General features: G+C 50.9%; 1 long non-coding RNA gene across 3 annotated transcripts in view; it reads left to right on the plus strand.

The window, feature by feature from the left end:
• The window catches only part of LOC126488022 (uncharacterized), a 39845-nt gene extending 15350 nt beyond the window's left edge, over nt 1-24495 (plus strand). For 2 of the 3 annotated variants that reach the window (XR_007588560.1, XR_007588558.1), the window contains 3 exons: nt 5633-5703; nt 22877-23395; nt 24291-24495. This is a non-coding gene — a long non-coding RNA (uncharacterized lncRNA). The remainder of the gene's footprint in view (nt 1-5632; nt 5704-22876; nt 23396-24290) is intronic. The other variant, XR_007588559.1, reaches the window with a different exon arrangement.
• The last annotated feature ends 1015 nt before the right edge of the window (nt 24496-25510 follow it).

Here is a 25510-nt window from a genome sequence, read left to right on the forward strand (position 1 = left end):
CAGGGATCCCTGTCCCAAGACGATGCTGTTAGCCTGGGAATAACAGAAAGCCTTCTCTGGGGGCTTCTGAGCGGATGCTGTCTACCCCACCCCGCCCTCTTTGAACTTTCCCCTTCTTCTTTTCCTTCGTCTTCCCACTCCCTCTCCTCTCTTCCTTCCCCTTCTCTTTCTTTCTCCCTCCTGGCCCCTCCCTTCTCCTATTTCCATATTCTTTTTTCTCTCCCTTTCGCCTTCTCTTCTTTTACCTCCGGCTCCCCTCTCCTCCACATCCCCTCCTCCTCTTTCATCCGGCCCCTCCTCTTCCTCCTAGTCCCTGTTTCTCTTTCTTAAGAGGTTTTAAATTATGTGTGTGTGTGGGGGGGGTAGGTGTGAATGGGTATGTGGGTGTGGGTGTATGGGTGCTGGAGTCACAGGCAGCTGTGGACCTCCAATGTGGGATGTGAACCTGGTCCACTGTAAAAGCATAATGTTCTGTTAACCTATGGGCCTTCTCTCAAGCCCAGTGGTGTGGGTGGACCCAGACCAGAAGGACCTAGTCTCTGATGTCACTACTGAACTGGGTCACATGCTTACTGTCAGCCAATCATCGGCAAGGGAAATAGTAGCATTGCTGAGCCAGTCATCCGCAGGGCAGTGGCTGATGGGAAGTCATGCGGACATGGAGGAAAGGAATTGAAGGAGGTGCGTGGAATGTCCTGCCCAGAGGGACCTCTGCTGTTTTCCACTTTGAATCTAGGACACTGGGGGCCTCAGGCCACTCACTGAAGACATTCAGCAGCTGGTGAGGGGGATGGCTTTCCCTCCATTCCTTCTTCAGGGCTCAATTCCACCAACCTTAGTGATCAAATGCAGCCATAAACCATGGTGGATCCGGGAGAAATTAACTCATGATTTTCAAATTCTTTGGAAAGTTTTGGGCCAGGTTCAGGTGACCGGCTCCCTTGGGCTAGAGTGATCAGGACTCAGGTGACAGCTCCCCTGGGCTGGAGTGATCCAGGCTCAGGTAACAGCTCTCTTGGGCTGGAGTGATCCAGGCTCAGGTGACAGCTCCCCTGGGCTGGAGTGATCCAGACTCAGGTACGGCTCTCTTGGGCTAGAGTGAAGTAGGCTCAGGTAATAGCTCTTTTGGGCTGGAGTGATCCAGGTTCAGGTGACATCTCCCCTGGGCTGGAGTGATCCTGGCTCGGGTGACCGGCTCCTTTGGGTTAGAGGGATTTGATTGTGTTGTTACTGCCTGGAACCGGTGTGATAAAGCAATGGTTCTTGGTTGGAGACGAACCCCAGACCGCTTATTTACTAATAATAATTGCAGATGCTCAGAACAAACCTGTCAGGTCTGTTTAGGTAGAGGGACAAACAGAAACGTCAGCCCAAACCTAAAGAAAGGGGCAGTGCTGGTCACAGTTCACTTCCAGCATGGAGGATGTATGGTTAATTTCTTTCTCCTTGGAGCCGTGGTGAAGAAGGGACTATGTGGCTGCTTCAGCCTACATGGGCCTCATGCTAGGAACTGTCAGTCGAGACTTCACTGCAGTAAGCAACGACATTACCATGGCAACTTCCCCGCCACTGGGACCCTCTGTGCCTGGAGATATGCCTTGGCAAAGAGGCCTCAGTTTCTCCATCTGTAAGGCAGGAGCTCAAATGAGGCGTGAAGGCAGCCTAGGGTGGGTTCTTGATAACCAACAGCTGCAGAGCTGAGATATGAATGGTCGTCAGAGCTTGCCCCCCCCCCATACCCTGTTCCACCCGGTGAGAACCATCAAGGGATCAGAGCTCTTTTCTCCAGACTGCTGCTCAGCCATCAGCGCCAGGCTGGACCATCGGTGCCTCTTCCTCTTGGCAGAGACTCACTGGAGCCACTTGGCTCTAGAAATTCCTCAGCTGTGAGGAGCCCCCTCTGAGCATCTATTCCTCCCCCTTTCTTTTCCGCCCTCCTCTCTCTCCTTCTCTCTCTCTCTCTCTCTCTCTCTCTCTCTCTCTCTCTCTCTCTCTCTCTCTGCTTATTGAGATGAAGTCTTGTTGTGAAGCCCTGGTTAGGTTCAAACTCAAGGTAATCTCCCTGCCTGAGCCTTCCAAGCTAGAATTACTAGTGCATGTTGAGTTCTTTGTTTTCTATAACAGCCCCTCTCACTGACTTTCCCACAAGCCCTTAAGTTCCCTGTCCTACAGACGCCTTGTTCATATTCTATCACTTCCAGCCCAGCAGGCAGATGGGCGCAGGGCAGACAGTCTGTGTGGAAACTGTGCTCTTTACAGAGTGACGAGCACTGTCGGCCAGAAGGACGAAGGAGGGGCCCCTTGAGGTGTTTAAACTACCTTGTCAGCGTGCTTGTCGTTCTAGGCTGGCCCCTGGCATTGCAGGCCATGGGATACACTGTCTCGCTTTGGGTACTCTGAGTACTATGAAGTGAGGGTCTTTGTCTTTCACTTGCAGGCAGGACACAGGGTACATAAACATGAGTGTGGCTAGCCATGTTCCAATAAAGCTTTATTTACAGCCTGGTGGAACTGGATCATGGCTTGCTGACATCTGTCTGGAGGAAATCAGAGACTGAGGGATGGTCCAGTTTTCTTACCCAGGACTCCACTACTGTAACGTAACGAGGCTTTACTCGGAGGTGTCTGGAGCAGGTGTAAGAGGAGCGTTCTTGGCTACACACGTGCACATCAAAGCCCAGGCGCTGGGTTCAGAGACAGAACACAGAGCCCATTTCACCCTTGAGGTGTGACTTTGGGCAGAGTCCCATTGTCCAAGCTTCAGCCTCTGGTGCTGTGGCTGCAACAGCACCGGCCTTTTACAGGTTTATGGGGGAAGAGAAAACGACATCAAGTGTCAAAGCAGCCTTGGCATGGTTTCGGGGTTGCAGAGTGCCTAGGTTGTGGGAAGGAAAACTCAAGATTAAGATCCTTGGCTGTCTATTAATTTGTAGTGCCTGGGATTTATCTGCAAGACCCTGTAAGGTGTTTACCCCTCAGGCCGGATAAGCCCAGGGATCGAACACTGGAGATTCATTCTAGGGGACAAATGCACCTGAGCTATGACCTCAACATTTCCCATGTCACCCTGTACATGTGCAGGAGGGGGACAGCACCCAGAGCTTCAGGATTCACCAGTGGGCCTGTGCTCCGCCCATTGCAGTAGACCCACTGGGGAAGCCCCATGAGTGAGCATTGTTATGATAATCCCGGGAAGGGCAGAAGATTCAGTGGGGTGGGGTGGGGTGGGGTGGGGAGTCTGGGTTCATCCTGGACAGCAAGTGGATTGAAAGAGATCTGAGACATTAAAGGCCAATGGCCTCTGATCTGCTGAAAGTTCTCAGAGCCAGGCTTTCCCAGACTCCACGATCTCTTTAAAAAGGTTCATGAGGCCTTGGTTCCCCTGCACATTTATCTGGGACCAGGATAGCTTCAGCCAGAGCTGCTTCTCGTGGCCAGTTCCTGGGGTGGAGGTAACTATCTGTGTAGTTCAGGCTAATAGTGCGGTGTCAATGTGCTCTGCTAATGTGGGTGGCCAGGGTAAGAGGCAAACCCTCAGCCTTAGCCCCCTCCATTCCACCTTCTGAATGTCACTAGGTCTCTGCTGTGCCAGGCACTGCGGACCTGAAGGCAAATGAGCTGAGAGAAGGCTGTAATCAGGTGACAGGATGTCACTCTGTGGGAGTTCCAAGTCAGCAGGATGGGACTGGAATAAAGGCGATGAAACCCTAGGTAGGCTTCCTAGAGCTACAGTGAAGCACCACGATCAAAAAACAAGTTGGGGAGGAAAGGGTTATTTGGCTTACACTTTGATATTCCTGTTCATTATTGGAGGAAGTCAGGACAGGAACTCAAACGGCAGGATCCGAGAGGCAGGAGCTGATGCAGAGGCCATGGAGGGATGTCGCTTACTGGCTTGTTCCCATGCCTTGCTCAGCCTGTTTTCTTATAAAACCCAGGATCACCAGGAATGGACCACCCACAATGGGCTGGGCCCTTCCCCATCAATCACCAGTTAAGAAAAAGCCTTACAGGCTGGCCTCCAGCCTGATCCAATGGAGGCATTTTCTCAGCTGAAGAAATCTCTCTGATAACTCTATCTCGGGTCAAGTTGACACTAAACTCTCCAGTACAGTAGGGTACCATCGTGAGGCAAGTTCTGACTGTCAACAGCTATACCATGAGGACAGGAGACAGGATAACACTTTGGAGAAATCCTTACACCACCGCTGCTGGGGACTGTGGACCTCCAGACCCTGAATTTCCTGTAATCGCTTGTTATGCTTGCAGCTGCTCTGAGAAAAACAACTTGTTTCCTGTGTTTGTAGCTGCTCAGAGCACGAGACCCTCAGGAGTTCCTGATGGCAAGGGAGTGGTTTCTGGTGGGTTTGGATGGGGCGTGGCTATCAGTTAAGGATCCATATATGAGCAGCTCTGGTATCCAATAAAGGGGATTCTTGTTTCAAGGATGGCCCATGTCTCTGTGTGTCTTTGTGTGTTTAAGTCTCCAGCCAGGCCCTTGCCTGGCTCCCGAAGGGTCCTGTGGTGCAGGCTCCACACTACAGGTGCAGCACCGTAGTACACGTAGTAGTACGGACAGTACACACCGCCACTCCTCTGCTGTGCACTCCCATCTGAGCAGCCTAGAAAGGATGGATTTAAAGGCTAATTAAAACCTTTACATACAAAGCCAAGATTCTAACAACTGCTTAAGGTCCTAGAATAGGGGCCAGTTATGCAAGTGAGCGGCTTGGTGCCACATTCTGCAGCCTCTAGAGGAACAAGGATGGAGGCTGTGTAGCAGCCAGCTGTGGAAAGCGGGAAGGTTCGCTTCGCCAAACATAAGGAAGGAAGTCACTGAAGGCCAGTGCTGGCCCTGGTGAGCTGAGTCTGGAGGCTCAGGGCAGCCAGGTAGTGCGAGGTCTGGCTATGCCTGGCTTTCAGCTCCCAGCTATGCTGCCTGGCGGAAGGAATCTGAGACACTCATGGGAAGAGCCAATGATCCAGCCAAACACAGCATCTATACGTGGTGGCAGAGAGAACAGTACTATGACCTGGAAAGGCTGCTCAAAGAGGGAAACATATGAGAGCAGAGGGGAGGGAGGGAGGGACAAGGTCAGCTCTGCCTTGGCTTAGACCCCAGGCAAATGCCCACACTGGCCTCTAGTTAGAACCCTAGACCTCACTTCTTGTTCCTGGAAAAAACTGTCTTCCTTGCTAGAGCCCCTGGAAGCCACAGGCTCAAGAACACCCGGCACAGCCTTGAGCTCAGGCTAGCAGCCTAGGAATGAGAGAGGACTGAAGCTGGCGGACAGCGGTCTTGTCACCAGTCCATAGGGTTTTGCATCCTAGAATAAACCTGGATCCTCTTCTGTAGGTTTCCACACAGGATAAAAGGAAAGTCAGAACACAGGGGTTTTTCCTCAGTCATTGAAAAAAGCTGCATGCATGTATATACAATGTGTATGTGCATATGATGAATATAAATACATATACATATATGTACACACGCATATACACATATATATATATACATACATACATACACACATGTAGCAACGGGTGGAATCTGTAACTTGGATGCAGGTGATTCTAATAATAATGTAACTGTATATAATAATAATGATATAATGTTTTGTCTCTTTCAATATAGCAAAGGGAGTTGGCCCCTCCCCGCCTTTGCAGTGCTGGTGATGGAACCCTGGTCTGGTTGGTGCGTGCCAGGTAAGCGTTCTATCCCCTAAGGGACACCCTCATTCCCAAAGAGAAGGCTTTATGTTCTTACCACAAGGCAAAAATGTGTGGTTTTACTGAGGGCTTGGTGGCCAGGCTTCCTGGGGGTTCCTTCTGGTGTCGCCACAGTTTCTAGAGTTCCTTGGTTTCTGTGTCTGCTACCTGTTTGCCCACCTTCTCCAGTTCTGGGCCATTCCTGTCCAGCGATCATCCACCTCTTTTCTATAAAGTCCCTGGATACAGAGGCTTAGAATGAGTTAAAATCTCTTGTAGGAATGATTTGTGCTGTGTTTTATGTCCACAATCCTCGCTGTTACTGCCTCTGTAAACACGCCTCGGACCTGGGTCACAGGCTGGAACTCAAACCCCTAAACAACCAAAAACCAAACTCCATAAATAACTGGAGATCAGAGCCCCGTCTCTTCAGAGCACTAGATTCCTGGGTCTACAGCAGGACCCGGCAGGGTCAGATGGGTTCTCCATCTCTCCCAATGCATCCTTGGTTTCTTAACGGTCCAACTCCTGCATCCCCCTCAGCCCGCATGCCCAGCCTCAGACACCAGCCGGCCAGTGGGGAGCTACACTAGCTGCCTTCCCAGCTCCCTTCCCAGGGGTGTGTGAGTTCTTTCCTTCTTTCATCTTTGGAATGTGGCTAGTGACTGACCAGCTCCAGCTTCAGACTTCATCTTTGCATGCCGGGTAAGCTCAGACAAGCAGCATCTCTCTGGACTTGCTTCGCCACCCACAAGACAGGGGTGATGAGATCACATGACCAGAGACTGTTGAGTGTTCCAGGAGGCACACAAGATGTTGGCCTGTAGACAAACCCTCTCCTGTCCCAACGAGGCAGGCAAGCATAGGGTAGTTATCAGTCAGAGATCCTCACTTTCCTCCAGTAGCACACAACCCACTTCAAAGAGTGCAGAAAGACACTCCTTCCTTAGCGACCCCTGGTAACGCCCCTTTTTGTGGTCAAACACCTCCTGGATCTTGTCTGGGAACTGCAGGCAATGGGTTGGTCGAGCCTGGACTGGTTTTGGGTGAATAAGATAGACTGTGTCCTCGGAGTGAACGTTCAGGGAGATTATCTCAGTCGCCACTTTATGACTGTGCATTGAGCGAGCCTATGATTAGAATCATACACACCATAGAAAAGGACGTTCCCTACCTCATGCCTGTCAATCATAAGAGAGAACCACACCCTACTATACCACTTACCACTAACTCCTCCTCCCGGACTCATTAACGGAGGCCCCAAGCCGTAGCTGCTGCTCTTGGCCACACTAGCTCAAGGAGCAGTGGGCTCCTTGTGTGTGGTCTGCACTCTTTAAATAGTTTATCATTTAATTATTTGTGTTGGGGGTGGGAATAGACACTAACTCTGTGTTGTAACTGGAAGTTTCTCTCCTGACAGTCAGTTCCTGAATAACCAGTCTGAGGTTAAATATTACAAACCATTTGGTTCAGGCTTATTATTAACTAACTCTTACATCTTAAACTAACCCATTTTTTTTTAAATCTATGGATTTCCATGTGGCTGTGGCATGATCTCATGTCTTGCTTCTCCAGCAGCTGCTGGTGTCTCTCTGATTCTTTTTCTCCCTGTATCTCTGTTTGGATTTCCGGCTTGGCTCTATTCTGCCTGGCTATTGGCCAAATGGTAATAAAAATATATTCACAGCATACAGTAAGACATTCCACATTGCGTGCTCTCTCTCTTTCTCTCTCTGTGCATGCACATGCATGCACATGCAGTAGTTTTGGAGTCCAGGAAAGGTCATCTGGAGTTATTAGGTGGTCAAGAGCTGTCTGATATGGGTGCTGGGAACCAAACCTGGGTTCTGTGCAAGAGCAGTCTGTGCTCTGAAAGGGTGAACCTTTTCTCCAGCCCCCTTAACTGTGTCCTTAAATCAAACAATGGGCGGCTCTTTGCCACTTTGTTTCCAATTCTTTGATTAAAGCACCAAGATCCTGGACACACTTAGTCCAGATAAGACCATCAGCAACACCACAATGTCACGTTTGGGTCCCTGAGCTTTTACAGTGTTCCCTGGTGCATGGTAGGGTGTTGGGAGCCAAGACATGGCCTGGAAGGAGATTCCTCAACGTGGATGTAGGAATTTTACCGCAGCAGCCAATGGACGGGATCAGAGCATCTGGATGCTTCTTTCCCGGCTCCCAGGACTGGCGACCACTCCAGGGGTGACAATTGCCTCCAGCCAAAGATCTGAATTGAAGAGTATCCACTTCAGTAGGGAAACAGGCTGTGGAGTCTGGAGGAAAGCCATCCTCTAGGGAAACCAGCGGGCTCCCATTATCCCCCTACTCAAGTAGATCAGACAGATCAAGTCCTCAGAAAGCCAGAAGCTCATGGAGGGCTGCCAGTCACAGGCAGGACTCACTTTATTACCAGGCAACAGGAGAGAGCTCAGAGCACAGAACACAGGTTTCCAGGGAGGTTTGGAGCCCCGAGGAATTCTGGGAACCTGAGCCAGAAGAAACACCCTGAAGGCAAAAGGGTGGGACCAGAATAAACTAAGAAGCTTCCCATCAGGCTGGTGCTCCACTTTTCAAATCAGACCCTACCCCCCCCTCCGCCCCCAGCATCTTCCTGACTACAAAGGCATTTTCTGCTCATTTGAATAGCCGCACAATTCTCTGCGGGCTGTTGTGTAGTTTGCGTCATCGTCTCCTTGGTTACACATTTGGGTTATTTTCGAGTTATCGCCTTTATAAGTGACCTTGGGCTGAGTATTGTGTGTGTGTAATATTTGATTAACTTAACTCAGAATAAATTCCTAGAAGGGAAATTGGCCAGAACATGTACACTACAAAGGTTTAATGTGGGCATGAAGCCTCCCTCCTGGACCAGTGCGCATGCGCAAAAAAGCGTGAGCGCTGTAGATAACCGTCCTGCTGAGTCCTGAGAGGTCCGCTCCTCTGTGGATGCTGCTGTGGGATGGTTGTGCTGTCTCTCCACAGAAATAGAAAGGGGGCTAAGACAGAGACCCTGTGGGAAAGCTGTGGTCTTTTAAAGACTGGGCTTACGTCTGCAAGGTCTCATGAACCTCGTTGCATTCTGAAGGAGAGAAATGGGCATTGCTTCCCCTCCCCCCCATCTCCCAGGTGAGAGCCTGGCCTTCGGGTGCACTTTTAGAAGCTGTTGTTTTAACCCAGAGAGACGCTCATGGGGCAAGTGCCCCCTAGGAGGAAAACCACAGGCCGGGACCTCGAGAGATTACTCAGTGGCCCCAATCCTCAGAGTCGCAGCATTTTGGCTGTGGTTAAAGTGCAAACTGTACCTGGAAGGGATGACAGTGAAAGCCATTAGCAGCCTGGATTAAAGCCAGGCCGCATCTGTGTCCAAATCCTATCCTCAGTACCCTTGGGTCGCCTTTTAATAATTTAAAAATATTGCCAGAAACTCATGTTTATTCTAGAAATTTAGAAAATGTGGAAAGGCAAAATAAAAATAAAAAATAAAGGCAAGGAACAATGACAGCTCTTTGAAATGTCGAGAGGGGGCCCTCCCAGTTCCCCGCAGTCAGAGAAGGGGAGCTTGGCAGTTTTGCCCAGGGTGTCTGGGGATCTGTTAGTCTCTACCCAACTCACCAGGGAGGGCTTTTTCCATTCCCCTGGCTGAATTGGGGGCGGGGCGTGCAATGTGGGCATTGCCAATCAGCGTCATCGCCATGATTGGTTCACAGAGCAGTGCAAGACTGACTCCAGACAATAAAAGCCTGACCCATTCCTAGTGCAGGGCCAGATGGCTAGGAGCGTGACTGTTTAGATTAGAAGGAGGATGCGATGGTTGTGTCTTCCTGCAATGGCTTAGAACTTAAATGGCCTCCAAAGGCTGCTGTGTTGAGAGGTTTGGTACCCAGATGATGTTGTTACTCTGAGGTGTGGCCTCATCAGGAGGCAGGGTCTGGTAGAAGGCAGTGAGGTCATCAAGGGGATACAGGGACTCTGATACCTTTTTATGAACCCCGATATGTTAATCTCTCCTAAGTGTGGGACACCAAAGAGCAGAGGTAAGAACAAAAGCAACCAGTCCAACATCAGCCAGTCAATCAACCAACCCTGCCACCACCAGCTTCGTGGACTCTGTGATGTAAGGACATCAGCAGTTGTTAGAGTTGGGCTGTTGCTGTGGTAACCACCATCGATATTCACAGTCACATTAGTGAGAAAACTGGCTTGTATTGGCAGGGAGGTGCTGATGGATCCAGTCATGGTCTCCTTGATTTCCTGTGACATGCACAGCCTTGGTCCTAGGACTCATTATGGAGACAAGAAAGCAGGGGTTCATTTCCCATTACAGAGAACTGCAGAGCAGATCTGGGATTCGAACCCTAGCACTTAGATGATTTCTGATGGTTTTGTTTGGTTTTGTTTTTGGTTGATCTAAGCCCCTGTGTCCACAAAGTATCCTTAGGACAACGAAGCTCTGAGTGAGCATAGTACTTCTGTGGTGGGGGCATCAGCCCACCTAACTGTTGAGTCTCTAGCTTTCCAGAAAGGACCGTGGGCAGAGGGTTTGGGGTTGTGCACACTGACACAGGGGTCACTCCGTCTTGGTGAATCAGAAGATGGGATTTTTGCATGACTTCAGGGTATGGATGGGAAGGCAGACTGGGATAGCCTGGGCAGGCACAGTGGAAGGCCACGGTGATGGTCTCCCTGTCTACGGCACATGTATGAGGATGTACTCTGCCATGCTGTCTGTACTGCAGCACACTGAGACCCTCTGAATGTCTGTCCTCAAACAGAAGGATGCTTGAAATTCAGGGGAGACAAGGTAGGGAGACCACGTGGCAATGAACAGGCAGTTTTCAGATCAAGTCACAGTGTATGACAGATGGGCCAGGTGAAGACCCCAGCCCAGCTTGGGGGTGAAAACCGCACCCACCACACAAGACGTTTCCCAAGAGTGAATGGAATACAACTCTGTAGAGCCCAGGTGCCTGGGAGCGGGGAGTGAGTTGGGGTATCAACAGGGATTTCTGAACGAGGGGACGAAGGAACAGCATGGAGGGGTGCTGGCAGATTGCAATCTGTAGTCACAGGCAAGAAGAAATTGTACCCCAAGATTCAGCACCCCAGATCCAAAATCTCAGCACACTCCAGGCCAGGTTTGGTTAGGCTTGAGAATGGAGGGCCCTGGAGGAAGGATCAGGAAGTGTGGCAGGCATTTCTGCACCCAGCACCATCCAGAGTGCAGCATCCTTCTCTCTCCTTCCCTCAAGGACCACGCTGCTGTTGGACAGGCCAAGGACACTGTTTGTCATGGAGAGGTGAGAGGGCTTGCCTGGGACTGGCCCCTGGAGGAGCTGAGTCCTGACTGGCTATATCAAGCCTAAATTCTCTGCTTCCCCACACATTAGAGACTGTGGTTCTGCTCCTGGGGAGGGACAGGTAATGCGATTTTGCCCACAGAAAGCAGAATGAGAGGATCCAGACAGGTGTGAGTGGGGGAGCTCACTGGATGCCGTTGAAGCTGGAATGTCAGTCCACCGTGTCTGCAGCATCCTCAGCTTGGCTAGCTCAAAGGATGGCTCTTTGCACACTCAGGATGAGCCTCAGGTGGCGAGGTGGAGGCTTGTTTTCCGAGTCTCCAGGTGCCACCTGCTCATCTAGAACAACAAGGAATTCTTTTAGACTCAAAGGGAACAGTGGGCTTTTCTGTTCAGGAGGAAAATGTTGGTTGAAGAATAAGAAGTCAGGGCTTCTAGGTCAGTGGCAGAGAAGCTTGACTTCTGGGGCAATGATGAAGCAGCCATTAGCACCCATTCTAGTGCAGGGCTCCAGAGGGAAAGGAGAGGACGCACATGGATGTAAGGAGGGGTTTCCAGAGCCTGAGGAGCCTGTAGCCCTGAGCAAGATATGACCTGCGCGAAGACTGTTTGTACACCAGGATCCAATGAGAGCTGCCTGAAGACCAGGCAGAGCCAGTCTGTGGTGAGACTGTTGTCATCACCTGCACTGTGACACCTCGGGGCGCAGAAAGCAATTCTCTTCTTCCGAAGGAACCAGAGCTGGCCAGCGGGCTCCTTGTCCTCCAGCTGCCCTGGCCTGGCACAGGGCCAGCTGCCCCCTAATTCCTGGATAAAGGGAGGCAGAAAGGCCATCTGGCCACTTCATCGGTGTGCACTCAGTGCCGGTGACAAGGCAGAACCCGAAGCATCCAGGCTGTGGCTCCAAACTAGGGAACAGATGAAGGGAAGGGGGAATCAGCCCCCACGGTCTATAAAAGGAGGATTTGGGGCCAGCTTCTTAGGGGACAGACCCAAAGCCTCTGGGGGGACACCTCAGCCCTTTCAGAATTTCCTCCTGTCCTGCCATCTTGGAGACCAGGCAGAGGCAGGCAGGCAGGCAGCCCCAGCTCAGCAACTCCTTCGCTCTTGCTCTAATATAATGTCGATGCCTACAGGAAGAGACACGCTAGGCAGACCACACCAGTCGTTCCTGGAACAAACCCCACCCTCCCAACAGCAAGTAGCAGTGAGCACAAGGAACAAGGACAATGTGTCAGGAGCTTTGGAGACCAGGAGTCGCCATCCGGAGCGGGTGTCTTTCTCTTCATAGTTACAAAGAGCAGCCGGAGTTCCCACACTACAGCTCCGTTCCAGGCAGCAGGAGGGAGGAAGGGATGCAGAGAATCGCCCTTACCTTTTAGGGTCTGTCAGGTTTCCACTGCTGTAACAAAATACCCAGAGCAGCTTAGCTTATATTAAAAAGAAGTTTAGTTAGCTCACCGTTCTGTAAGTTCAAAGGCTGAGGTCAGGCAAAGGTGAGCACATGGGTTTGGCCTCGTGAGTGGCATGGAGTGGATGGTGCCACATCACTGTGGGAGCCTGGAAGAGAAGACAGGCATGCCAAACAGCTCCCCTTCCGAGCTGTGACCTAAGGACCTCCCGAGGCCCCGCCTCTTCCGCCTGGATGGCTACTTTGCAAACCAAAGCAGGTGTGGTAAGCGTCTTTCCAGGCATTGCTGGGGACACGCCTGACCCTCCTCTGGCCAGATGCCATCATAATACACCCGTCTTCAGCATTGGGGGAGGGCTGGGAAGTGTCTTTACTGAATGGTCCTATGGTCGAATTCAAGGTCAGGGTGGGAAAGAGGAGTCTAGGAATCAAGAGGGGACAACTGTGGACTTATTCATCCTGCCACAAATACGACTATCACCCTGCTTTTATTTATTTATGTTCTTATTTTTTTTTCTTACAAGCCTACGGCACCCGATATTCCCATGCGCACCCTGCTTTTAAGATGAGAAAGCTGAGCCTCAGGGGGATGTCTGACATGGCAAAGGTCACTGAGCTGGAGCAGGAAGTGGAACCAGGGTCTTCTGTGAAGGGAGGGGGAGGGGAAGTTCTCCCAGCTCACAGGCTCCAGCACTGAGAACTCACACGCAAGGCTCCAAAAGATGAGCCTTGCCGCACACAGCCGCAGACCAGTCCCTGGGAATCGGTGGCTTCCATCTGGGCTATGGACCGAATCTTAATTACAGCATCCTGAAGATTTCAGCATCAGCAGGAGCAGAATCCATTTAGAACATTCGTCCCTGCCAAGTCTGCCTGGCAGGGAGGGAGATGAGCCAGCCTGGAACCGCAAAGTGCAGACTGGGGAGCTTTCTGGGGACCTGGGTCTTCAGCCCTCTTTGGTCTTAGGGTGAGAAGCGTCATGGTTACTTGAAAGGCCTCTCAGAGCAGGGAGGAGTAGGCCCTGGAGTCTGTGAGGAGAGTCAGCTCCGAGTGGATGGTCCCTGGCTCCTGACACTGTGACAGCATCATGTAGGTGCCCTGGGGACCGAACCCTCCGCCTCATCAGCTGCATCCATCTCTGACCTAAATCTCCTGGGAGAGGAAGTGAGATGGGCTTCCTTCTCCACAGGTTCTGAGTCCTCAGATCCAACCCTCCACAAGTTCTAATCTGTAGGGAGGAGGACAATGAAAACCCTGCAAACCGAAGTCCGTGTGCTCTTTACGCAGCTGCCACTGCAGGCTAGGTGTGACAGACAGCCCAGAAGCTCCCCAGAGAAGACAGGGTGCGCGCAACCATGTGCAATATCGTGCTGGTTTACAAGAGGCTTGGATTTGCCTTCCGTCGGGCACCTGGAGCCGATCAGGGGCTGAGGAAGGAGGACAACAGCCAGGGCGAGTCACTTCTCACAGTAATATCCCCTTCTCGTGCTGCGCAGGGGCCTCTGAGCATTATCTTTATTTAGCAGGAAAAGGAGACTTGGAAACCCAAGCACAATGGCACAGACGTTTGAGGAATCTGTTTGCCGGCTTCTAAAAAAGCACAGATATTCTTGCTATCTGCCCAGCAAGTCTAGGAAGTATTTGCCCAAGAGAAATGAAAACATACGCAGACGAAAGACGTATGGGGAAGTAATCCACATGTCTATAAGCAAGAAAATGGGGAGAGGTGGCCACACTGTGGAATATGGAATATCATTCAGCAGCGAGAAAGAGCAAGCCTCTGCTAAGTGCGGAACTTGTCTGCAGTTCACAGACAAGCAGTGAGGTTCAGTGTGCAGACAGAGCAGGCCTGTGCTCCGCTCTGGAGAGAGAGCATTGATCTGTGGTCCCACCGAGGATGTGGCATTGGGCAGGTTTAACCTGGAGGAGGAAATATTAACAACGTCATTTATAAAAGTAACCAAGTAATTACTGGTTATCCACAGGTGACTGTGTAACACACACACCCAGGGGCACCACATACACATGCACATATGCACACACAAACACACACAGATGCACACAGGCATGCTTGTACATATGCAGGTGTATACACCCCAATACATCCACACTCCCCTCCACATCACTATGTGTATAAACGTCACTAAATTTTACAAGGATCCTGTGCAGTACCTTGTCTTTATCTTACAGATAATGAAACTAAAGTTCAGAGAGGGGAAGACACTTATCTGAAGTCACACAGCAGGTAATTGGATGATACAAGACTTGAGCTGGGTCAGCTGGTTCTAGAGTGAATCTGTGCTTGCACGGTAGTGTGTATCCCAAGCAGCTGATGTTAAGTTTTGTCCTGTGGATGGACAGTGGGACTCAGTACCTGCGTGGACAGAAGGCCCTGTTTACATCACGTTGCCCCATAGGAAAGCTCAGATTTTGCAGACCAATCCAATTCTGATTAATCGCCTGACGGCTGACACCTTCATGCAAGCCATGGGCTTTTTAGAATCCAGGATCACATCCACTTACTTCTGCAGCTTTCTGGAAGTGAGGCCCATAATCATCACACCCTAGGAGGAAGCCAGTGAGGATGGGCTGGCACTCCCTTAGATGGTGCCACTAACCAACTCGGTTCCAGATCCCAGGTAAACACAACCCCCTGACCCGACCACCTTGCTGTCACTGCTCATCAAACACACACACACACACACACACACACACACACACACCCTCCTGGCCCGGCTGTCTGCTGTCAGTGGTCCTCTCTCTCCTTCCCTTCCCCCTCACACACACGCACATGCACCATACACACATATATACACACACATACATACCACACACATACATACATACACACACACCACCTCCTGACGCAGCTGTCTTCTGTCATTGATCACTATACACATACACACACACACACACACACACACACTCCCATCCCAGCTGTCTGTTGTCACTCACTGGTCATCTCTCTCTCTCTTTCCCTCCTCCCTCACATACACGCACACACACCATACAAACATATAATCACACACATACATACCACACACATATACACTCACACCACACACACACACACGACCTCCCTGGCCCAGCTGTCTGCTGTCATTAGTCACCACACACACACACACACACACACACACACACACACACACACACACACAAACACACACACACACACACATACACACACACACACACACACACGACCCTACCGGCCCAGCTGTTACTGGTCACTGGTTTTGGAGCTGTGAGCAGGATATACAAACCTGATTTTCAAGGCATTTTCTGGGAGCTTCCATAAGTATTTCCCAAACTGATCATGAGCCAGCATGGTATCTGGATGCCCTGGGCCAAAGGCAGCTGGAGAGGTAAAACAACCCAAGATAATATTAAACGGTCTTTAATAAGATGAACACAGCTGTCTTTGTTCTTTGTGTGTGGTATACTTACATGCTGTGTGCTCATATGGGAGTGTGCATGTCAGGTCTAGAGATTAACCTTATGTCTTGGTTTTGAGACAGGGTTTCTCACTGGACCTGGCCAAGATCAGCTGGCCAGTGAGCTGGGGTTGTAAGCATGTGCTTGGCTTTTACGTGTATGTGTGTGAATGTGTGTGTGTGTGTGTGTGTGTGTGTAGAGCTTGGCTTCTCATTCTTGGGCAGAAAGTAGTTTGCTAGCTGAGCCTCCTCCCTGGCCCTGGCCCTCACCTCCACAATGAAGCAAGTGCGTCTCTAACCATTGCAGTTTTGGGCTCCTGGCATGGGGTGAAGTGGGGCACGTGTCCGGCCTCTCCTTTAGATCATTGCGTTTGAACTTCAGTATGCTTGTCTGTGAGTTCAAGGGGTGCTGGAGCCACAGTTTGTGAGCCTGCATTTGTCTGTCCTCTTCAAACGAGGCTCCCGCTGGGCTCCTGCCAGTTTTAACAATCAGATAGACTGAGTGTGTTGGAGAGGTGGAGGGGCCAGGCAGACGGGGACTTGGTCCTCTCCTGCTGGTCCATCCATCTGATGGCCAGGGAGTCCTGAGGTTCTGGGACCTGGCCCCTGAGCTCACTACCCTCTCTCTGTTAGCAAAAGTGAAATTATCCTAATTAAAGCCAGGACAGCCCTGGGGACAAAGAAGATGCCGACTGTGGACCAGTCTGCAGTGTAGGGAGCAGACTGCCAGACTCTCTATCACTACGCATTTTAGAGGGTGAAAAAGGACCCAAAGTGAGTTTAATGAGTGCAGGCCAGCCTGCGTGGGGCTCAGAGTGGAAAGAATCAGCTCCCATCTGAAGCTGGGCTTGGGTAGGGCTTCCAAACGTTAATGCCCACATCCAGGAAGAAGCAGGCTCCTAGGTGGCCCAACTCCCAGGTTTTCTCTCGGACAGAGTGAGGCTGTGAAACCTGGGATTAGGCACCTCAGAAGTCAGTGCTCAGGCAAACGGGAATTCCTCTTCTTGATCTTGCTCCTCTGGGTCATCCCCATGGTGACAAGGGTGTTCTCCACAGGTCCTGGGAGGGCACACTGGTCTAAGCTTCTGGAGAAACTGTTCCTGGAAGCGTTGGGAAGGGCCACAGTGCTGACCTGTACACACGATGCTGAAGAGTCATTGCAACTGGGTGACCACAGCAGCCCGCGCCAGCCCACTCCTGCCTTGCTGGGGCCAGCAGAAGATACTGTGTCCTGAAGGCTTTAACCAGAGGGCTGACCTATCCTGGGTCAGCAAAAGAGAATTCCAGCGGCTTCCCCTGTGGGTGAGGTGGTGCTGAGGAAGGTGGAGAAGGGGAAGAGAAGGGAGAGGCAGGGAGGGAGAGGTCCAGGGGAACAGGGGAGGAGAGAGAGGCAACAAGAGGAGCGGCAGATGGGGGACCGTCAAAGCACCCCCTCATCAGGCCACAGGGCCATCCTGAGAACCAGCTCCATTTGTGAAAGTCACAGGGAGCTGTGTGCACTAAACCTACTGTTGTTGTGTATGTGGTGCGGTGTGCATGTGTGTATGGTGTGCATTTGTGTATAATGTGTGTATGAGTGTGTGGTGTGTGTATGTGTTTATGGTGTGTGTGTGTGTGTGTGTGTGTGTGTGTGGTGTGTATGAATCTGGAGCTAGGCTGGTGACAAGCAAGCTCCTGCAACCCCCTTGCCTCTGCTCCTCACCCCCAGTGCTGCCCCGACCACACCTGGGGACCACAGGTCGGGTCCTGTGCTTTCTCAGCTCTCCAGCCCATGGACCCAGCTTCCCAATCCATGTCTACTTTTTAAAAATGGGACTGAAATGGAGAAGGGGCCTGTGTGGTAAATCCTAATAAGAATGGGTGGAGCAGTGGAGGAAGGGCACTCTGAGCCCCTGGGCCCCTGCTGAGCTGTGTGGAGATTCTCCCCAACCCCACCCCGCCGTGAACATCGGAGATGCTCAGTTGAGCCCCCTCTGGGCTGACTGCCAGCTCTGCTTTGGATTCTTTTAAGAAACGAAGAAGAAGAAGAAGAAGAAGAAGAAGAAGAAGAAGAAGAAGAAGAAGAAGAAGAAGAAGAAGAAGAAGAAGAAGAAGAAGAAGAAGAAGAAGAAGAAGAAGAAGAAGAAGAAGAAGAAGAAGAAGAAGAAGAAGAAGAAGAAGAAGAAGAAGGAAACCCACAGAGCCCTTCTAATGGAAAAGCCAGGGAAGGGTGACTTGGGAAGGGGAGGAGGGGAGACTGGGAGGGAGGAGGCTGAGAGGGAGGGAAGGGAGAGGGGAAAAGAGAGAGAAGGAATGGGAGAACAGAAAGAGGGAGAGGGACAGGGCCGGGAGGGGCAAGAAGGAGGGGCGGGAGAGTATGCTGGTTTATGTGTAGGTAAAAGCACACCAGGACAGATCCTGTTATAGCCACACCTGGAGTGCCCAACCCCCATCTCCTTTCCACACAGACTCCAAGATGGCTCCACACCCCTCACTCCAGGGACTTTGCAGGCATTTTCCCAACAAGAAAACACAACTCCAAGCCTGTGTATTGGAACTTTCACAGATTCACATGCCACGTGCCAACATCACACAGCCATACAGAAGTCAGCAGGGGTGAGCAGGAGGTAGGGGCTGCCTGCCCAGCTCCAGGGTCCAGGGTGCCCTCCCTTGAGCTGTGGACATAGGACACATGATAGCTTCTCAGTGGCTACTTCAGAGAAGCTGTGTAATCTGTAGGCCATTGTCCAGCCCAGGAAGACACTGTCCTCTGGCACATGAACCTCGCTGGTTATGGTAACAATCTTCATTATCAAGGCTGGATTCAGAAGGCCAGTAAGAGGGCTCAGCAGGGAAAGGTACTGCCTACCAAGCCCGATGACCTGAGTTCATTCCCCAAGATCCACATGGTAGAAGGAGAGAGCTGACTCCCCCAAGTGGCTTCACACCTGTCCAGATACACGAATAAATGAGTGATTGATTGAATGAATGAATGAATGAATGAATGCAGTATTTTTAAAAATTGATTTTGGAATCACTGAGGAGATGGGTGTGTCTATGGGGATGTTTCCTGAGAGCTTTAAGTAAGGAGGGAGGACCTGAGGTGGTGGCAACCATCACCTGGGGTCTAGACAAAATGAATGGAGAAAGAGAGCTGGGCACCAGCATTCGTGTCTCTTTGCTTCCTGCCTGTGCTTCAATGTTCCAGAAGCCTCACAATCCCGTGCTCTCGTTCCTGTTGGGCTGGTTCCCCTCTGAAACCATGAGCCAAACCAAGCCCTTTCCCCTAGGTTGTCTATTTGGCCATAGCCTTGAGCAACATAACCCTGACTGAATCCTGGTTTTCATTCCAGTGTGCAAAGTCCCAGAGTCCTGACACCTCTGAGGCCAGTGCAGAAGGAGGGGCACAGAGAAGTAAGATGTGTGTGGGCTTTGTGACAAGACTCACAGTGGGCTGAGGGCTTAGCGTTTGTGTTCTGGGTGTCCTGGGTTGAGAATGGGATTATTGCTTTCTTTGTGGGGAGGAGGGGGTTTGTTTGAGTGACGTCTATCATCAAGTGAGGCCAAGCAAGACCCTGGAAGCAGGACCTGAAGCAGAGACCACAGGCTTGCTCCCAGATTCAGCCTGCCCTTTTATATACACCAGAACCCCCAGCCTAGGAATGGAACTGCCCACAGTGGGCTGGGTCCTCCATCATCAGTTATCAATGGAGAAAATGCCTCGCAGACACGGCAGCTGACCTATCTGATGGAGGCAATCTCTCAACTGAGGTTTCCCTTTACCTTGTGTGTCACAGTGACAACAGACGCTAACCGTGACAGCTACTATTTACTTCCCAGTTCTAAGGAGACATGGACACGTGCATATACAGGAAGGTGCCATCGAGGTCCCCACCATGCTCATTACGGTTATTCTGTCTGACCCTGCCACGGAAGAAGCTGAGACTGTGGAGGAAAGACTGAGTGTGCAACATCGCACAGCAGAGTTCCTCACACCCACAAAACAAAACACACAAGAAAGGCAGAGTGCTCACCTAGTGTGTGCAAGCCCCTGGCTGTGGTCTCTAGCACTTGACACAAAAATGAACAACCCCAACACCACGTGAGAGGCTTGGGGAACGACTTGGCGGGTAATGTGCATGAGTACCTGAGTTCTGCCCCCCACAACCCAAGTTTAGCTAGGCGTGGTGGCCAGAGAGACCATTGCAAGAAGCCGTGAAGATGGAGCCTGAATTGCCTTGGAGACCACAAGCTGTTGGAGCTGGCCGAACCACAGGATACCTGCCAAGGAAAGCAGCAGCCCAGGCTCGGAACCAACCAAGAGGGAGAAATGTGTTGTAGTGAGGACGCTGGAGGGGTAGGAGAGCTGAAGGACTCTCTGACATCAGCATGGAGGCACAGCGTTTGCAGTTTGTGCTCTGGTCTTGCTTCAGTCCTGTGTCTCCTCACTGTGCCTTCTTCCCTCCCTTTGGAATGGTAATGTACATTCTGTGCCATTGTGTGTTGCAAGCATATAATTTTCATTTTGAGTTTACAGGGAATTACAATTAAGACATTGCCTCGAGTCTCAGAAGAGACTTTGGACTTTGGAATGTTAAACAGTGTTGAGTCTGTGAGAGACTATGGGGACTTATATATATGAAGCTGGACTGAATGCATTTTTGCATTATGATATGGCTACAAATAGCCTCCATAGGCCCATGTGTTTGACTGCTAGGTCCTCAGTTAGTGGAACCATCTGGGAAGGATTAGGAGGTGTGTCCTTGGAGGAGGGTTTGTCACTGGGGGTGGCCTTTGAGGTTTCAAGAGACTATGACATTCTCAGTTACCTCTGTCTGCCTTCTACTTGTGGATTGGACATAGGCCCTCAGCTCCAGCTCCAGCCCATGCCTGCCACCACGTCCCTTGCCATAATGCCCATGGACTCACTCTCTGAAGCAGTAAGCTCCAGTAAACTCTTCTGCGTGTTGTATTGTTCATGGTGCCTTAGTACAGCAATTTAAAAGTAACGAAGACATAGGTGGATCTTGGGTACAACCAGCAGCCATCCTGGTTCAATCAGTGAGCTCTTGATTCAGTGAGAGACCTTGTCTCAAAAATTAAGGTCGTCAGGGATAGCAGAAGACAACTGACATTGACCTCTGACCTACACACTCATATGCACATAGGTGCACACACATATGACCACGCAATACGGATCCAAAAACTATCTGAAAGGACAGGAAGGGACCAGCATTATTCAGTAGAAATATAAAGAAAATCACAATGTATTACTTTAGATTTAATTATAGCTATATATTTAAAACTAAAAGAAACAACTGTAGTAGTTGACTCAATAATGCAGACGTAGTGAATTTGTTTCTGCTGGTGGACACCTCCCCTCCCTACCCTGCTTCTGACTTAGACAGCCTATCGATTGCTCAATTCCTCTGCTGGTCCAGGGTTTCGAGGAGAGACCTACAACAGTGGTTAGCTTCTCTTGCTCAGAGCCGCTTGGAGCCGCCCACCCGATGATTTCATTGGCTCTCAGACACTCACTTTTCAGCACTGGTTCCCTGGAGTCTTGTTCTGGCCAGAGTGGAGGTTGAATCTGTTGATGTAGGTATGGAAGCCGGCCAGGTCCTCCTGTATAGCGGGGAATCTATGACTAAAGTGTGATGGGTTGCCTGACCTGGAAGGGTCGCTTGTCAACCAACCAGTGTTTATTGTGCTCCAGCTGTGTACTCAGCACACAGGACAGGAGTATTAATGACAATGCCACTAACTGCCATCACGTGTCACGGACGGTAGGCATCTTGTGACACATGTGCCCAGGTTGTTTTGTTTGGAACACCCTGGCCTGTTCTTACATTAACCTAGGAGGTATGCGTGGATCAATTGTTTGATGTGGTTTTTTGCTGTAATTGAGAACTAACAAACACGAGGTATGGGAGATGCCTGCAGCTTTCCACGGAGACTGTTTATAAACTGTTTTGACACGCGACCGGAGTCATCTGAAACCACTGCTGAGCACCGCGGGTACCGTGAATGGCTGCTGTGAAGCACAGACACGCGCAGGTGTGTGAGCAGCAGCGCCACGGAAAGCCTCTTAGAATAATGGGACATCTGCGAGGTCCCCAACAGACAGGCTCTTTCAGCTCCATTCTTACCCTCAAATCCTGTCGCGGCTGCTGCCCTCACTGGATCTGCATGCTGCCACACCCTGCCTGATGATGCAGGGATCCAGCTGAGGAGCAGCTGACAGTAACTGTGCCTTTGTCTCGATGCCCTGTTCTAGTAGCTGCGTTGGCTGCAGGATGGTGTTGCTATTGTTTTCATTTCGCAGAAGGGAAATTGAGTCTCTGAGAATGAAGAGACAGTCCAAAGGAGACCAAAGACGCCCTCACAGGCAGGCTGGGGCATGCAGCAGATCACAGCTGTCCCTAGGTATCCTGGGAGCCTCCCCATCTCTGAACAGGAGTCACTGGGGGTCTTCCTTGTGAGGGACTGGCTGGCAAGACCTTGGGGTTCTCAGTGCTTAGCAAGGGACATGTTTGGCTTAGGAACCTAAACCCCAACCTTCTGGGACATTTGTGCCATCGTGGCCCTGGGGCAGTTGATTCTGGGTGCTAGGTGGGTCCTGGAATCTCATACTCTCGAATGGAGGGGGTCAGGCAGCTTCCAGCATGGTGGCAGCCCCCAGCACAGGTTACTTACCAAGAGGCTCTTGTGGGTCCTGGTTTGGAGTTTCTAGGCCATGGCACTGTCATCAGCTTGAGTCTCGCCTGTGCCGCTAAGGCCTGAGCAGCAGATTGAGTGGAGCACAGGCTCAGAACAAACTCAGAACTCCTCCAGATTCCTACCCCAACTTCTTGCTACATGTCTTCTCTGGGTTCCTCACTTGGAAAATGGAGCTAATGTTTATTGAAAGCATTTGCCTAGAGATTCGGGGTCTGGCTGTTGGTCACTGTCGTCTCTTTCTAAGAGTCATTGTTGAGTTTACACTGAAATGGGCCAAAAGAAGGTGAAGAAAATGGAGTTTGAGAGGATTATCCCCTTGGCAGGTGGCTGACATGGAAGAGAAACGAAAGATGGAGACGGAGATCCTAGAGGTGGATAAAGTCCCTTGAAGTCGCTTGGAACTCCACAAGCGAAGAGATGGCTCAGGGGCAAGCTTGGTGACCTGGGCTTCATCCTGGGGTCCTGTAAGTTGTCCTCTGACCATCATATGTGCACAGTAGCACCTGTGTACCACCCTCCTACCAAAAAATAGTGAAATAAATATAATTTTTAAAATATAAAAGGAATTTCGTAACATAGAAGAAAGGCAGAGGTGGATGTTGGTAGGCAGGGGACGCACCTCACGGCCACCACATCTGACTTCCTGTGGGACACTCTGGTTTGGACAACCGTTCTCGTCCTCCTCTGCGTTGGCCCTGTCAGGCAGGCATTCGCTGCTGCTCTGTGGAAGTTCCATGTACAGCCCCCCTCTCCCCTCAGGCTCCCGTCAGCTCGCTCTGGATATGCCCAGGTTCATTCCCACATCTCTAACAGGAAAGGCCGTGAGCAAGAGAACCTCACTGGTGAGTTCCCCAGGCCAGGGTCATGGCTAACAAGTAAGCAAGAAATGGCAAGAGAACACCAGGCATCCGTCAGGAGCAGAGGAGTACAAAGCCAGCGCTCATGCTGAGTTCCGTGTGTCCCCTCATCATGACATAAAACATTATGCTGTGTGTGAGTGTGTGTGTGTGTGTGTGTGTGTGTGTAAGAATTCAACCCCCAACACACTGAGACCCACCCACTACCTTTGCCATAATGCCAAACACAGAATAATCTGTGAACAATGAACAAATAGACAATATAAAAGTGCATTTGTCTTCATGGATAAAAAAACACAGGAAGCATTATTCACTGAGTAAAATATACCAGACTGTTCACAGACAGGACTGAGTTATTCCGCCCCCAGTGGACCATGTTGCTATTGGGAATTTTTTTTCCTTCCTGTGCCAGTCAGCTCCCTGTTACTGTACCAAAATACCTGGATCAATGCATAAGGAAGTAGGGTTTGTTTGGGAGCCTGGCTTGGAGGTTTCAGTCCCAGGTCAGACGACACGTTGCCATGGCGAAGGAGTGGATGAAGTAGTACCTTGAGGGTGGGTCATGTGGTGTGGAGAGAGACAGGAAGGAACCGGGTCCCAACATCCCCTTTAAGAGCATGTAACCAGTGTCCTAACTCCCTCCCGCTGAGCCCTGGGTGCTCTTTAAAAATGATTGCACTCGTGTGTCTGTGCCTGAGCGTACAGGTGCACTTGGGGCCAGAGAAGGCCCTGGAACTGGAGTCACAGACGTGGGAGCTGCCTGATGTGGGTGCCGACAACCTAACCTGGATCCTCCGCAAGGGCAGTGTGCCCTCTTAACTGCTGAGCCATCTCTTCTGCCCCTAGGCTGTATCTTTTAAAGTTTCTATTATCTTACCAGCTTTTGACAAAGGACCTTGTCAGCACACCGTACATCCTGGGTCCAGTCACCTTGTGTAGGTTGCCATACAATCTTGGGACCCTGTCACAACCAACTGGAAAGAAAGAGATTATGGGGGACAGAAATAAGAGGACCCAGCCAGGGACATCCCAGATCCACTGGTCACCTGTGGACCCAGCAACTGAGACGCGGCGGACTAGAAGCACTCAGGTAATGGACGTCCATGCCACTGCTCCCAGGTGATGCTGGGTCACCTCTCCTGCACCAGCAGCTGGTGCGTGATCCTTGTGTCCCACACAGGACATCACTCAGTTCAGCACATGGTCTTTCCTTACTTAACCCACCACCAGAGCAAAACCCCAAGCTGCCAAGCAGCTTCGGTTTCTTGGCCTCCCTGGCCATTATGTGTGGTAATGTGAGCGGTTTCTCTCAAAGAAGTGGAAAATAGAAACGCTCTTACAATTTCTGCCTTAATTGCCTCAGGGGAAGAAAACCCGTCCTTGGAGTCCTGCTGTTCCTCCTTCCTACTGACTCGTTAGGGACTTCACAGTGACAATGGTGGCGTCAGCAGAGCTTCTCTGTCTGAGTGCTTTGGAGGGGACGTGACCTAGATTGCTACAAGAAACGTGCATCTGGCAGGGAGCTGCTCTTTACAGCAGTGGGTGTGTGTGTGGGGGGGAGCTGTTTGGTGGGGAAACTGGTGGCTCCGTAAGTGCGGAACTTGACTTCAGATTCCGAAACCCACACAAAGGCAGGATGTGGCAGCGTGTGCCTGTCATCCTGTTGCTAGGGAGGCAGAGACAAGAGGACCCCTAAACCTCCCTGGCCAACGCCTTCTAGAAGAATCAGTGTGCTCCAGGCTCTGGCGGGGGAGACCTTGCCTCAAAGATAAAGCAGAGTAATTGAAGGAGACAGCAGATGTTGACCTATGGTCTCCACATGCACACATGTGCATGACAAATCATGTATACACATGTGTGCATGCACACACACCTGTACACACACATGCACACATACGCACACAATGCATGCATGCATGGACACATACATGTGTACACATGCGCACAGGCACCCACAGCACACATGCACACACATAGAGAGGCACACACACAGCTGGTGCCGTCTCGCTGCATTACCTCCATCTTAAAGAGGGGGAAATACTGACCCTGAGTTGCACCACCCAAGAGAGGTGTCTGCGGCTACTTCAATGTACATTAATT

The sequence above is a fragment of the Alexandromys fortis genome, unplaced genomic scaffold (genome assembly GCF_014885135.2).
Source record: "Alexandromys fortis isolate MF-2015 unplaced genomic scaffold, M_Fortis_MF-2015_v1.1 scaffold_197, whole genome shotgun sequence".
Taxonomy (NCBI): domain Eukaryota; kingdom Metazoa; phylum Chordata; class Mammalia; order Rodentia; family Cricetidae; genus Alexandromys; species Alexandromys fortis.